This window comes from Hylobates moloch, unplaced genomic scaffold (genome assembly GCF_009828535.3).
Source record: "Hylobates moloch isolate HMO894 unplaced genomic scaffold, HMol_V3 SCAFFOLD_15, whole genome shotgun sequence".
Classification (NCBI taxonomy): domain Eukaryota; kingdom Metazoa; phylum Chordata; class Mammalia; order Primates; family Hylobatidae; genus Hylobates; species Hylobates moloch.
The window spans coordinates 21906952-21923701 of NW_026652290.1; positions in this window are offsets into that span (position 1 = coordinate 21906952).

Here is a 16750-nt window from a genome sequence, read left to right on the forward strand (position 1 = left end):
AATGAATCCAAATTGCCCTATTAGCAGGCTGACATATGTTCAAAATCCATACCTGAAGGAAGACTGAATGTGAAAATGTGAAATATTGCACCAGGGGATTCTGGGGTCATATGATTATGGTGGCAGAGCTCATGGGGATGTTTCTGAGATACAGGTAACTTCATCTTAGCAACAGGCTCTTGTGCAACATGAATTTGTATCCCAAGGCGCTGCCATGAACTTTGTTTTAGTAGTTGCAAAACCATTCAGCTGTTCAGATGGAGAGCTCTGAGGGACTCTGGGACAAATTTCCTCAAAAAAAAAAATCAAGCCTCCAGCTTTTAGCACACTGCCAGGAGTTGCTGAAAAGTTCTATGTTAAAAATGAAAATATACCTGGGAGGGTTATCACATTCAGCAGTCTCTTGAGCCCTTCATACCTCAGAGTAAATTTATTTATCAGCTGGATTTTCCCTTGAATTTAAGTGCATGCTCTTGACAGGGATTGGAAAAAAAGAAAGGTAACTCCTCCAGGTTTGTCCAGACAGGACAAACGAGTTTTAATTTGGGCATACAAACATCATGGGTCAACGTATGCAATGAAGCCCGGGGGTAGGACTAGAAGGCAGAAGTAATAAATTTACATTTATTCCATCATTTGATGTCTGTGAAGAGTTGGCAAGCCTTCTAATTTTTGGAACATGTGTGCCATTATCTATGCAATGGCGATATTCATTTCTATTCTAACTAGTATTTACAATGTTAGTGAGAATTAAATGAGATAATATGCATGAAAGCCCTCTGGATAAACATTAAAATAAAATAAACAATGTTACAAGCATACCTCAGAGATACTGCAAGTTTGATTCCAGACAACCACAATAAAACACATATCAAAGTAAAGTGAGTCACACAATTTTTGGTTTCCCAGTGCATAAAAGTTAATGCTTACACTATATCATAGTTTATTAAGTGTGAAATAGCATTATGTCTAAAATAATACATATTGTAATTAAAACACTCTATTGCTAAAAATGCTAATGATCATCTGAGTCTTCAGTGAGTTGTAATCTTTTTTTAAAATTTCAACTTTTATTATAGATTAAAGGGTACGCATGCAGATTTGTTGTGTGGGTAAATTACACGATACTGAGGTTTGGGGTCCCAAAGATCTTACCACCCAGGCCGTAGGCATAGTACCCACCAAGTGGTTCTTCAACCCATGGCCCTCCCCTTTCTAGTGATCCCTAGTATCTATTGTTCCTGTCGTTACAATCACGTACATTCAACGTTTAACTCCCACTGATATGTGAGAACATGCTGTATTTTGTTTTCTGTTTTTGAGTTAGATTGTTTAGGCTAATGGCCTCCAACGCCATCCATGATGCTGCATAGGGCATGATTTTGTTCTTTTTTATCACTGTATTGTAGTACATGGTTTATAAGTACCAAGTACCACATTTTATTTATCCAGTCCACCGTCGATGGGCACTTTGATTGATTCCATGTCCTTGCTATTGTGAATAGTGCTGCAGTGAACATATGGGTGCATGGGACTTTATGACAGGATGAATTATTTGCCTTTGGTATATCCTAGTAGTGGAATTGATGGGTGGAATGGTAGTTCTCTTTTAAGTTCTTTGAGAAATCTCAAAACTGCTTTCCACAATGGCTCAACTAGTTTGCATTCCCACCAACAGTGTAAATGCACTCCACTCTCTCCATAGCCTTGCCAACATGTGTTGTTTTTGACTTTTTAATACTTGCCATTCTGACTGGTGTAAGATGCTATCTCATTGTGGTTTTTATTTGCATTTGTCTGTTGACGAGTGATGCTGAGGATTTTTTCATATGTTTGTTGGCCACTTGTGTATCTTCTTTAGAGAAATGTCAGTTCATGTCCTTTTGCTCATTTTTAAATTGGATTATTTGTTTTTGCTTCGTGATTTAAGTTCCTTGTAGATGCTGGATATTAGACTTTTGTCAGATGCATAGTTTGCAAATATTTTCTCCCATTCTGCAGACTGTCTGTTTACTCTGTTGATGCTTTCTTTTGCTGGGCAGAAGCTCTTTAGTTGAATTAGGTTCCACTTATCAATTTTCATTTTTGTTACAGTTGCTTTTGAGGACTTAAGCCATAAATTCTTTGAGAAAACAAATGTAAAGAAGGGCATCTCCTAGATTTCCTTCTAGGATTTTTTTATAGTTTAAGCGGTCTTACATTTAAATTTTTCATTCATCTTGAGTTAATTTTCATACATGGTAGGAGGTAAAGGTCCAGTTTTATTCTTCTGCATATGGCTAGCCAGTTATCTTAGTACCATTTATGGAATAAAGAGTCCTTTTCCCATTGCTTATTTTTGTTAATTTTGTCAAAGGTCAAATGTTTGTAGTTGTGTGTTTATTTCTGGGCTCTCTATTCTGTTCCATTGGTCTATGTGTCTGTTTTTGTATCTGTACCACGCTCTTTGAGTACTGTAAACTTATAGTATAATTTCAAGTTGGGCAATGTGATGCCTCTAGCTTTTTTCTTTTTTCTTGGAAAGGCTTTAGCTATTTAGGCTTATATGGTTTGGCTGTGACCCCACGCAGATCTAAGCTTGAATTGTATCTCCCAGAATTCCCACATTGTTGTGGGAGGGACCCAGTGGGAGGTAATTGAATCATGAGGGCAGGTCTTTCCCGTGCTAGTCTCGTGACGGTGAATAAGTCTCAGGACATTAGATGGGTTTATCAGGGGTTTCTGCTTTTGTTTCCTCTTCATTCTCTCTTGCTGCCACCATGTAAGAAGTGCCCTCCACCATGATGGTGAGACCTTCCCCAAACACCTGGAACTGTAAGTCCAATTAAACCTTTTTCTTTTGTAAATTGCCCAGTCTTGGGTATGTCTTTATCAACGGTGTGAAAACGAACTAATGCAGTAAATTGGTTTCAGTAGAGTGGGATGTTGCTGAAAAGATACCCTAAAATGTGGAAGCGACTTTGAAACTGGGTAACAGGCAGAGGCTGGAACAGTTTGGAGGGCTCAGTAGAAGAAAGGAAAATGTGGGAAAGTTTGGAATTTCCTAGAGACCTGTTGAATGGCCTTGCCCAAAATGCTGATAGCAATATGGACAATAAAGTCCAGGCTGAGGTGGTCTCAGATAGAAATGAGGAACTTGTTGGGAACTGGAGCAAAGGTGACTCTTGTTATGTTTTAGCCAAGAGACTGGCGGCATTTTGCCCCTGCCCTAGAGATTTGTGGAACTTTGAACTTTAGAGGGATAATTTAGGGTATTTGGCAGAAGAAATTTCTAAACAGCAAAGCACTCAACATGTGATTTGGGTGCTGTTAAAGCCATTCAGTTTTATAAGGGAAGCAGAGCATAAAAGTTTAGAAAATTTGCAGCCTGACAATGTGATAAAAATGAAAATCCCTTTTTCTGAGGAGCAATTTAAGCTGGCTGCAGAAATTTGGGTAAGTAAGGAGGAGCCGAATGTTAATTCCCAATACAATGGGGAAAATGTCTCCAGGGCATGTCAGAGGTTTTCACCATGCCAGCCCTTCTCATCACAGGCCCAGAGGCATAGGAGGAAGAAATTGTTTCGGTGGCTAAGCCCAGGGTCCCAATGTTGTGTGCAGCTTAGGGACTTAGTGTCCTGCGTCCCAGCCACTCCAGCCACGACTAAAAAGGGCCAAGGTACAGCTCAGGCCGTGGCTTCAGAGGATGGAAGCCCCAAACCTTGGCAGCTTACACGTGGCATTGAGCCTGTGGGTACACAGAAGTCAAGAATTGAGGTTTGGGAACCTCCACCTAGATTTCAGAAGATGTATGGAAACACCTGGATAACCAGGCAAAAGTTTGCTGCAGAGGTGGGGCCGTCGTGGAGAACTGCTATGGCAGTGCGGAAGGGAAATGTGAGATTGAAGCCCCCACACAGAGTCCATACTGGGGCACCATCTAGTGGAGCTGTGAGAAGAGAGCCACTGTCCTCCAGACCCTAGAATGGTACATCTGCCAACAGCTTGCACCATGTGCCTGGAAAAGCCACAGGCACTCAATGCCAGCCCATGAAAGCAGCCAGGAGGGAGGCTGTACCCTGCAAAGCCATAGGGGCAGAGCTGCCCAAGACTATGGGAACCCACCTCTTGCATCAGGATGACCTGGATGCAAGACATGGAGTCAAATATCATTTTGGAACTTTAATATTTGACTGCCCTGTTGGATTTCAGATTTGCATGGGGCCTATAGCCCCTTTGTTTTGGCTAATTTCTCCCATTTGGAATGGCTGTATTTACCGAATGCCTGTACTCCCATGGTATCTAGGAAGTAACTAACTTGCTTTTAATTTTACAGGCTCATAGGCAGAAGGGACTTGTATTGTCTCAGATGAGACATTGGACTGTGGACTTTTGAGTTAATACTGAGATGAGTTAAGACTTTGGGGGACTGTTGGGAAGGCATGATGGGTTTTGAAATGTGAGGACATGAGATTTGGGAGGGGCCAGGGAAGAATAATATGGTTTGGCTGTGCCCCCACCCAAATCTCAACTTGAATTGTATCTCCCAGAATTCCTACATGTTGTGGGAGAGACCCAGTGGGAGGTAACTGAATCATGGAGGTGGGTCCTTCCTGTGCTATTCTTGTGATAGCAAATAAGTCTCATGAGATCTGATGGGTTTATCTGGGTTTTCCACTTTTGCTTCCTCCTCATTCTGTCTTGCTGCTGCCATGAAAGAAGTGCCTCTTGCTCTCTGCCGTGATTGTGAGGACTTCCCCAGCCACATAGAACTGTAAGTCCAATTAAAACTATTTCTTTTGCCAATTGCCCAGCCTTGGGTATGTGTTTATCAGCAGTGTGAAAACAGACTAATACACAGGCTTTTTGTTTGTTTGTTTGTTCCAAATGAATTTTAGAAGAGATTTCTCTGGTTCTGTGAGTTGTTGGTATTTTGGTAGGAATATCATTTAACATATAAATTGCTTTGGGCAGTATGGCCATTAATAACTCTGTTAATCCTTCCAATCCATGAGCATGGAATATTTTTCCATTTATTTATGTCATCTCTGGTTTCTTTCAGCAATGTATTGTAGTTCTCCTTGAAGATGCCTTTTACCTCCTTAGTAAGATAGACTCCTAGGTATCTCATTTCGTTTGTGGTTATTATAAATGAGATTGTGTCTTTGATTTGATTCTCATCTAGAATGTTATTGGTGTATAGAAATTCTACTGCTTTCTATAGCTTATCTTGTATCCTAAAACTTTACCAAATTTGTTTATTAGTTCCAGGAGCCTTTGGGTGGTATCTTTGGAGTTTTCTAGGTATAGAATCATATTGTCAGCAAAGAGAGATAGATTAACTTGTTATTCCCCTAGTTGGATGCCTTTTATTTCTTTTTCTTCCCTGATTGCCCTGGGTAGGCCTTCCAGTACTGTGTTGAATAGGAGTAGTGAGAGTAGACATCATTGCCTTGTTCCAGTTCTCAAGGGGAATGGTTCAGTTTTTGCTGATTCAGTATGATGCTGGCTGTGCACTTGTCATAGATGGCCCTTATTATTTCGAGGTATGTTTCTTCAATGCCTAATTGATTTAGGATTTTTATCATGAAGAATGATTGATTTTATCTAAGACTTTTTTTTCCATCTATTGAGGTAATCATATGGTGTTTATCTTTGATTCTGTTTATGTGGTGAATCACATTTATTGATTTGCATGTGTTGAACCAACCTTGTATTCCCAAAGCAAAGCCTACTTGACCACTGTGAATTAACCTTTTCATGTGCTTCTGGATTCAGTTTGTCGAGTACCTATGTTCATCAGGGATATTGGCTTGAATTTTCTTTTTTCATTGTGTCTCTGCCGTGTTTTGCTATCAGGATGATGCTGGCTTTACAGAATGAATTAGGGAGAAGCCCCTCCTATCGACTTTTTGGAATAGTTTCACTGTGATTGGTATCAGTTCTTCTTTGTACATCTGGTAGAATTTTACTGTAAATCCATCTAGTTTAGGGCTCCTTTTGGTTGGTAAGATTTTTATTACTGACTCAACTTCTGAACTTGTTATGGGTCTGTTCAGGTTTTCACTTGTTTTCTGATTCAATCTTGGGAAGTTGTGTGTTTCTAAGAATTTACGCATTTTCTCTAGATTTTTTAATTTTTATGCATGGAGGTGTTCATAAATAATCCCTGAGGATATTTTGTATTTGCATGGAATTGGTTGTAATGTTGCCTTTGTCATTTCTGATTGCACTTATTTGGATCTTTTTTTCATTTTCTTAATTGTTAATTCAGCTAACAGTCCATCAAGCTTGTTTATTCTTTTAAATTTTTAGTTGTACTGATCATTTGTGTGGACTTTTTGGTCTCAGTTTCTTTTAGTTGTTCTCTGATATTAGTTATTTCTTTTCTTCTACTAGCTTTGAAGCTGAAATGTTGTATTTTTTTCTTTAGTTTCTCCAGTTATGCTTTTAAGTAGTTAATTTGAGAACTTTCTAACCTCTTGATAAAGGTGTTTAGCACATAAACTTTCCTTTTAACATTGTTTTAGCTGCATCCCAAATGTTTTGGTAAGGTGTGTCTCTATATTCATTAATTTCAAATGATTTTTAAATTTATCTTAATTTCATTGATTACCCCAAAGTTATTCAGAAGCAAGTTGTTTAATTTTCATGTTTTGTGTAGTTTTGAGAGATTTTCTTATTATTGATTTCTATTTTTATTGCACTGTGTTCCAAGAGCACACTTGGTATGCATTCAACTTTTTAAAATTTATTGAGACTTGCTTTATGTCTGAGCATATGGTAGATCTTAGAATATATTCTGCATACGGATGACAAAAATATGTATTCCGTACTTGTTGGGTGAAGTACTCTCTAGATGTCTGTTAGGTCCAATTGGTCAAGTGTTGAGTTTAAGTCCAGAATTTGTTTTAGTTTCCTGCCTCAATAATGTGTCTAATGCTGTTAGTGTGGTGTCAAAGTCCCCCACTATTATTGTGTGGCTAAGTTTTTTATAAGTCAAGAAGACCTTGTTTTATGACTCTGTTTGCTCCTATGTTGAGCATAAACATATATGTTTAAGATAGTTACACTTTCTTATTGAAATGAACCCTTTATCATTATGTACAGCCATTCTTTCTTCTTTCTGATTATTGTTGGTTTAAAATCTATTTTATATGGTAAAAGAATAATGCTCCTGGACAGGCGCGGTGGCTCACGCTTGTAATCCCAGCATTTTGGGAGGCCGAGGCCGGTGGATCACGAGGTCAGAAGATCGAGACCACAGTGAAACCCCGTCTCTACTAAAAATACAAAAAAAAAAAAAAAAATTAGCCAGGCATAGTGGCGGGCGCCTGTAGTCCCAGCTACTTGGAGAGGCTGAGGCAGGAGAATGGCGTGAATCCGGGGGGCGGAGCTTGCAGTGAGCCGAGATTGCGCCACTGCACTCCAGCCTGGGCGACAGAGCGAGACTCCGTCTCAAAAAAAAAAAAAAAAAAAGAATAATGCTCCTTTTTGTTTTCTCTTTGCTTGGTAGATTATTCTCTGTTCCTTTACTTTGAGCCTATGGGTGTCATTACATGTGAGATGCATCTCTTGAAAAGAGTAGACTGTTGGACCTCGTCTTTTTTATCTAGTTTGCCACTCTGTGTCTTTTAAGTGGGGTGCTTAGATTACATTCAGGGTTAGTATTGATATACAAGATTTTGATCCTGTCATCATGTTGTTAGCTAACTTGGTTTTGTAGACTTGATGGTGTAGTTTCTTTTTATTGTTGGTGGGCTTTGTGCTCGAGAGTATTTTTGAGGTAGGTTTTGGTCTTTTGTTCCCATGTTAATGCTCCTTTCAGGACCTCTTGTAAGAGTTGTCTGTTAATAACATATCCCTTAGTGCTTGCTTCTCTGAGAAGGATTTTTATTTCTCTTTCTCTTATGAAGCTTAGTTCGGTGAAGTATGATAGTCTTGGTTGAAATTCTTTTCTTTAAAAATGCTGTAAAGAGGCTCCCACTATCTTCTGGCTTGTGGGGTTTCTGCTGAGAGATCTGCTGCTAGCCTGATGGGGCACTCTTTGTAGATGACCTGACCTTTCTCTCTAGCTGCCTTTAAGATTTTTTCTTTTGCCTTGACTTTGATGAATTTGATGACTGTGTGCCTTGGGGGTGGTCATTTTTTGTAGTATCTTTCAGGGGTTCTCTATATTTTTTGAATTTGTATGTTCTCTCTAGCAACTTTAGGGAAATTTTTATGAACAGTATCTTCAATATGGTTTCCAAATTACTTACTCCTTCTCAGGAATGCCCATGAGTTGTAGATTTAATTTTTTTACATAATCCTATATTTATTGAAGGTTTTGTTCATTTTGTAAAATTCTTTTTTCTTTATATGTGTATGAGAGAGCTTATTTGAAGAGCCAGTTTTTAAGCTCCGAGATTCTTTCTTCAGCTTGATCTATTCTGCTGTTGATACTTCCAGTTGTGTTGTGGAATTCTTGAAGTAAATTTTTCAGCTCCAGAAGTTCAGGTTGGTTCTTTCTTCAAATGGCTATTTCATTTTTCAGCTCCTGGATTGTTTTACTGAATTCCTTGGATCGGGTTTCAACTTTCTCCTTGATCCCATTGAGCTTCCTTACCATCCAGATTCTAAATTCTATGTTCATCACTTCAGTCATCTCAATCTAGCTAATTACCATTCCTGAGGGGCCAGAGTGTCTGTTTGCAGGTAAAGGGGCACACTGGCTTATGGAGTTTCCAGAATTCTTGCATTGATTCTTTCTCATGTGGAAGGGCTGACATTCTTCTAACTATGATGTGGATTGAGTATACTCAGTTGGCTTTGTTTCTGGGTGTTTTCAGAGGGTCAGCGCTCTGTACAAAGTGTTTATTTGTGGCTGGACCTTTGCCTTAGTTTTCACAGGCACTGTATACTGGCAAAATATTTTAGTGTTGTATTTTGGGCTGCAATCCAGTAGGTGGTGCATAACAATGTTAGCTGGCAGATAGGCTCTTACTCTGCTGCATGGCTCTTTTGTGTTTTAATGCATTTGGTAGTAGTGCTCTGTGGTGGGTGGTGAGAGAGATGGCCCCCTCACCTGGTCTGCTCCTAGGCCTTGGAGTTGCCCCTTCTGATCACCGACTCCATGCCCACATTTCTTTTGTTAGGTGCTCTAATCTACAGTGTTCCCTCAGGCAGAGGCCACGGTTGACAGACTGGCCATATCCTTGACAGGCATGCCCTGCAGAAGGAGGCACACACCACTCCTCCATAGGCCCATGAACCCAAGCATTTCACTTCCATCAGTGATCCGAGAGTAAGGCCTTGCCACTGCTTAGACATTACGCAAGTCAGCAAGTTCCATTCAGCTAGGAGCTACAGGGGTGGGCTCATCTAACGTGCTGTCCAGATGCTTCACGAGGAAACATGGGGTTGCACCTGCCTGCTGAGTTCAGACAGAAGCAGGACAGCTGGGCTGGAAGCTCTAGCAGGTGTGACCCACCTGGCTATCAGTGACAGGGATGGGTGGAGTCACCTTCTCTGCTCTCTGGGTGTTTTCTGGGGCAACAGGAGGCTACCCCACTGGCTGCGTTTAGGCATAATCAGGACTTCTTGGCTGGAAGCTCTAGCAGGTGTGGCCTGCCTGGCTCTGAGGAGCAGAGATAGGTGGAATTGACTAATCTGCCATCCACATATTTCCCAGGGAAACAGGAGGATACAGCCACCAGATGGGTTCAGGCAGAAACAGAAATACTGGAGTGGAATCACTACCAGGTGTGGCCTGCCTGCTTATGAGAAATGGGGTTTTACCCTGTTGTCCAGTCTGGGGTATAATGGTGCAATCATAGCTCACTGTACTCTCAAACTCCTAGGCTCAAGCAATCTTCCCCGCTCAGCCTCCTGTGTACCTAAGGACTACAGGCACGTGCCACTATGCTTGACTATTCTTTTTAATGTTTTTAAGAGACAGGTCTCACTATATTGCCCAGGCTGGTCTCAAATCCTTGTCTCAAGCAATCCTCCTGCCTTAGCCTCCCAAGGTGCTGGGATTACACACATGAGTCACTGCACCTTTAAGTCATAATCATTTTGCTGGTGGAGGGTCTTGCTTCAATGTCAATGGCTGCTGACTGATCAGGCAATTTCTTAATGTATGACTATAATGAAGATTGCCACATATATTTGACTCTTTCTTTCACAAAAGATTTCTCTGTAGCATTCAATGCTGTCTGATAGCCTTTCACTCACTATAGAACTTGCAAAATTGGAGTCAGCTCTCCCAAACCCTGACACTATTTTATCAACTAAGTTTATGTAATATTCTAAATCTTCTGTTGTCATTTCAACAATGTTCACAGCATCTTCATTAAGAGTAGTTCAATTGCAGTAAACCACTTTCTTTGCTTATCCATAAGAAGAAACTCCTCATCAGTTCAGGTTTTCTTATGAGATTGCAATAATTCAATCACATCTTCAGGCTCCATTTTTAACTATAGTTCCCTTGCTATTTCCAGCAAAACTTCAGCTTCTTCCTCCACTGAAATATTGAACTCCTCAAGGTCATCCTTGAGGGTTGGAATCAACTTCTTTCAAATTCCTATGAATGTTGGTGTTTTGACATTGGAGCATGACTGAAAAATAGTCTTAATGGCATCTAAAATGGTGAATATTTTCCAGTAGGCTCTCAATTTAGTTTGCCTAGATCCGTCAGAGAAATCACTATCTATGGAAGCTATAGCCTTATGAAATGTATTTTTTAAATAGTCAGACCTGAAAGTCAAAATTACCTCTTGATCCATGGACTGCAGAATGGATGTTGTGTTAGAAGCCATGAAGCCAACATTAATCATCTTGTACATCTCTTGGGTGAGTTCTTGGGCAACCAGGTGCATTATCTATATACAGTAATATTTTGAAAGGAATCTTTATTCTGAGTAGAAGCCCTCAACGGTGGTCTTAAAATATTTAGTAAACCGTGTTGCAAACAGATATACTGTCATTCAGGCTTTGTTCATTCATTTATAAAGCACAGGCCAAATAGACTGAGCACAATTCTTAAGGGTCCTGGGATTTTTGAAATGGTGAGTGAGCATTGCCTTCAACTCAAATTCACTAGCTGCATTAGCCCTTAACAAATGAGTCAGCTTGTTCTTGAAAGTTTTAAAGCTGAACATTGACTTCTTTCTAGCTGTGGAAGTCCTAGATGGCAGCTTCTTCTAATATAAAACTGTTTCATTGTCTACATTGAAAACCTCTTGCTTAGTTTCAATATTTTCTTCAAAGATCTTAGCTTGATCTTCTGGATAAATTACAGACACTTCTACATCAGTACTTGCTGCTTTACCTTGTACTTTTTTGTTATGAAGATGACTTTATTCCTTAAACATTGTGTACCAACCTCTGCTAGCTTGAAACTTTCCTTCTGCAGCTTCCTTTCCTCTCTCAGCCATTATAAGATTGAAGAGAGTTAGGTCCTTTTTCTGGATTAGGCTTTGGCTTACAGGAATGTTGTGGCTGGTTTGATCTTCTATCCAGACCACTAAAACTTTCTCCATATCAACAATAACACTGTTTCACTTTTTTACCATTTGTTCATTCACTGGAGTAGTGCATTTAATTTCCTTTGTGAACTTTTCCTTTGCATTCACAATGTGGCTAGCTGTTTGGTGCAATAGCCCTAGCTTTCAGCCTATCTTGGCTTTCACCTTGCATTCCTGACTATGCTTGATCATTTTTAGCTTTTGATTTAAAGTGAGAAACCTGTGACTCTTCCTTCCATCTGAAAACTTATAGGTCACTGTAGGGCTATTAATTGGCCTAATTTCTATATTGTTGTGTCTTAGAGAATAGGGAGGCCAAAGGGGAGAGAGAGAGATGGGGGAACAGCTCGTCCGCAGAGCAGTCGGAACACACAACATTTATCAATTAAGTTCACCATCTTACATGGCTGTGATTCACGGCTGTGATTCACTGTAACCTCAACCAAAATAATTACATTGGTAACATGAAAGACTGTTGATCACAGATCACCATAACAGATATAAAAATAATGAAAACGTTTGAAATATATGAATTACCAAAATGTGACAGAGAGATAGGAAATGAGCATATGCTCTTGGGAAAAAATGGCACCAATAGACTTGCTTGATTCAGGATTGCCATAAGCATTCAATCTGTATTTAAAAAAAAAAAAGTGAAGTACAATAGTGCAATAAATTAAGGTGCAATGAAATGAGAATGCCTGTATTCATTTTTCCAGTTATTGCTAATGTAGAATTTTGAGGAGAAAATATATATGAAGGGATTGAAATAGATAAGCATAAGAAAGAATGTCTACGACATAATAATTTGACTTACCATTAATGCAGTGTTTTAAGATTATGTTGCTCTTTCGCAGCCGTTATGATATTGGGTCTTTACAAAACCACTGTGACTTAGGCAGGGCAGGTATTTCCATCCCCACATTACAGATGAGAGGCATCCTTTGAAATATATTTTTCACTATGTACACTGCTAATGGTCAAATACTGTGGGTAGCATCAAGATAAGGCCTAAGGCAAAATACAAGAATAAAAGTGCTTTTTAAAAATAAATTTTTATTTTTATTTTAAGTTCCGGGGTACATGTACAGGATGTGCAAATTTGTTACATAGGTAAACATGTGCCATGGTGGTTTGATGCACCTATCAACCCATCGCCCAGGTATTAAGCCCAGTGTGCATTAGCTATTACTTTAGTGCTCTCCTTCCTCCAACCCCATCCCCCAATATGACCCAGAGCTCACATAGCCAAGACAATTCTAAACAAAAAGAACAAACCTGGAGGCATCATGCTACCAGACTTCACACTATACTACAAGGCTAAAATAGACAAAACAGCATGGTACTGATACAAAAACAGACGCATAGACCAATGGAACAGAACAGAGATCTCAGAAATAAGACCACACATCTACAACCATCTGATCTTCAACAAACCTGACAAAAACAAGCAGTAGGGAAAGGATTTCCTATTTAATAAATGGTACTGGGAGAACTGGCTAGCTATGTGCAGAAAATTGAACTGGGCCTCTTTCTTACATCTTATACAAAAATTAACTCAAGATGGATCATGCCACTGCACTCCAGCTTGGGTGACAGAGGAAAACTCCATCTCAAAAAACAACAACAAAAAAAATTAACTCAAGATGGATTAAAGACTTAAGTGTAAAACCAAAGGTATAAAACACCCTAGAAGAAAATCTAGGCAATATCATTCAGGACATAGGCACAGGCAAAGATTTCATGACAAAATTGCCAAAAGCAATTGCAACAAAAGCAAAAATTGACAAATGGGATCTAATTAAACTAAAGAGTTCTGCACAGCAAAAGAAACTATCATCTGAGTGAACAGGCAACCTATAGAGTGTGAGAAAAATTTTGCAATCTATCCATATGACAAAGGGCTAATATCCGGAATCTACAAGGAACATAAAAGTGCTTTTTAATGTTTAGGGCAAAAGAAAGAAGGAAGATTAGTTTGTTAATTGGGGCAGTAGAGTAATACATTTAGAAAGTGAAACACTCTAACCCATTGTGCTTCTGTGCCCCCCATCAGGGAGCATTGTGTTGAAATAAAAAGGATGTGATACTTGAAATGCAAGCTCAGTGAAGAGGCTGTAACTGAGACCCCAGGTTCCCTAAAAGACTTAAGGCCCATGGCCGAGACAAATAATACATTCTGAAACAAAATACCAAATAGAAATGATAAGAAGAATCAAAATATTACTTTAAGACCAATCAGGTTCATGAAGTGCACTCATATCAAACTAGGCCAATTTTCTTTTTCTTTTTTTTCTTCTTTTTTTTTTTTTTTGAGATGGAGTTTCACTCTTATTGCCCAGGCTGGAGTGCAATGGTGTGATCTCGGCTCACCACAACCTCTGCCTCCCGGATTCAAGTGATTCTCCTGCCTCATCCTCCTGAGTAGCTGGGATTACAGGCATGCACCACCATACCCAGCTAATTTTGTATTTTTAGCAGAGACGGGGTTTCTCCATGTTGGTCAGGTGGGTCTCGAACTTCCGGCCTCAAGTGACCCGCCCGCCTCAGCCTCCTAAAGTGCTGGGATTACAGGCATGAGCCACCATGCTAGGCACAGTTTTCTTTTTTATTTTTAACTTTTAATTTCTGGGGTACATGTGCAGATGTTTCTATAGGTAAATTTTGTATCATGGAGGCTTGGTATAGAGATTGCTTCATCATTCAGGTAGTAAGCATAGTACCTGAAGGTAGTTTTTTGATCTTTACCTTCCTCCCACCCTCTATCCTCAAGGTAAGTCCCAGTGTCTGTTCTTCCCTTCTTTGTGTTCATGTGTACTCAATATTTAGCTCCCACTTATAAGTGAGAACATGAGGTATTTGGTTTTCTATTCCTGTGTTTGCTTAGGATAATGGCCTCCAGCTCCATCCGTGTTGCTGTAAAGGACATGATCTCTGAGTTTTTATTTTGTTAATCTACTGTCAATTGATTGTTTGATCAAAGGAATGATCATAATTCTATAAATATGTGATAAAATCTCATTTATCCTAGTGGTCAAGACAGAGACATGAGGTACAGACAATAGGTAAATAAGGTAGCTTGGTAGCTGGCTGGAAGATGATACCCAAGGAGTGTCAGTTAATGGAGTGAGGTTTAGGGGCAATGAGGTTTCTGGGCGATTGCCACAGAGAACAGTTCTGAGTCTGGGGAAACGTAAAATAACCCAGAATACACTTAGCAATACAAGAAGATGACACTGTGGGCCTTTACATTTTGGGATCCCCTGTACTTTATTTCTCCCCTGGTCATCTTCTTTGGGCACCCTGCCTCTGCTGTCCACCTCCTGCTGGTTTAACCATCCATCTTGAGGCCCTGCTGATTTTCCTATTCTTTAATTTTCTGGGCTTCACCCAACATATTTCCTTTTGGTAAGGAATTTTTTGCAGATGGCCAACTTGATAATAAACCTATTCCACATTTTCAATAGGATTTTAAAAGTTTCACATACTGTAAACTAATCTCATAGAAAACTCAAATTGATCCATTGTATTCATTATTTATCATAATAGTTACCATTATTGGGCACTTACTAAATAGCAGGCTTTATGTTCAGCTTTTTACAAACAATTGCATTTTTTTTCACAATAGTCCTGAAGCAAATACTAATAAACCTGATATGGCAATTGAAGAAACAAAAGCAGTGATCAAAATGATATCAGAGGGAAAGTGGCAAAGTGAGAATGACATAACACTAAGGAGATTATGATTAAGCTTGAAAACAGAGTGGGGAATCCAAAAAAGATACTGCAACAGTTAATTCACTAGGCAGAATGCTGTCAAATTGGAGTGAATTCCTGAGAGAAGCATTAAGTCAGTAAAAAGATCTGAAAAACAATTGATGAGACAAAATTTTAGGAGCTGAGAATAGTGAACCTGGAGGATTTTGGAAAAAAAAAAAGGTGTCTATTTTTGTGTAATTAATGGGTTGTCATATGCAGGGAAGAATTTCACTTATTCACTGTATTCCAGAATATGGTCCAAGAATTGAAAGTTACAAGGAAGTAGATTTTAATCAAACATTTAAAAAGTTTCTAACCAACTGAATTGTCTGAAGATGGAATATTCTGCTTCATCAGTTCATGTTCTTTGCAACTAAAGGTATAGAAAAGATGATGGCTTATCTGGAAATTGTAGAGAGGAGTTTTACATAGGGTGGAGAATTAAATTAGTTCATTGTTTTCCAAAGTGCAGGGTTAGGAGCCCTAACACCTATAAAAACAGCATCGAATCACATTTGGGTAATTTCTTTTAATATTTTCTCCTATCCTTCTTATTCTAGTCTAGAATAAAAACATCTGATTGGTACTAGCATATCTCAAGTATACCTATTTTATATTTATTTGAGATTGTTCCATTTTTCAATTCTCAAAATACTAATTCTTTTGTTTGTTGCATCTAATAACTCTTCTTCATGGAGGCGATTTGGGGAAATCTTCTAATTCGAATTTTACGTCTAAAGTGAGGGCAGTATTGTGGAGACTGTTCCTTCTAACTTTGCAGTTTGCCTAACTCCACATACTCTCTGGAAATAAATTGCCAATATTCTGACACTTCTCTCAACACTTCAGCACTCATCTCTTGCAAACAAGACATTCTTCTCCACAACCATAATAATAAAATAACATCACCTAACATACAACCTATATTCAAATTTCCTCCATTCCACAAAGGCATTGGAGAGCTATTAGAACTCATTTTTAATATGTTAATATTCGGCCAAGCGTGGTGGCTCACACCTATAATCTCAGCACTGTGGGAGGAGAATATGGGAGGATTGCTTGAGCCCAGAAGTTTGAGACAATTCTAGGCAACATGCAGAGACTCCATCTCTACAAAAAGTAAAAACATCAGCCAGGCATGATGGTATGCACCCATGGCCTCAGCTACTCCAGAGACTGAGGCAGGAGGATTCGTTGAGGGGGAAGTATGAGGCTGCAATGAGCTATGATAACATCACTGTACTCCAGTCTGAGCAACAAAGTAAGATCCTGTCTCTAAATATATATATATATTTAGTATATATATTTATGTATATATATTTAGTATATACATATATATACATATATACATATGTATACTAAATATATATATTTAGTATATATATACATATATATTTAGTATATATACACATATATATTAGTATATATATACATATATACATATATTTAGTATATATACATATATACATATATATTTAGTATATATACATATATACATATAT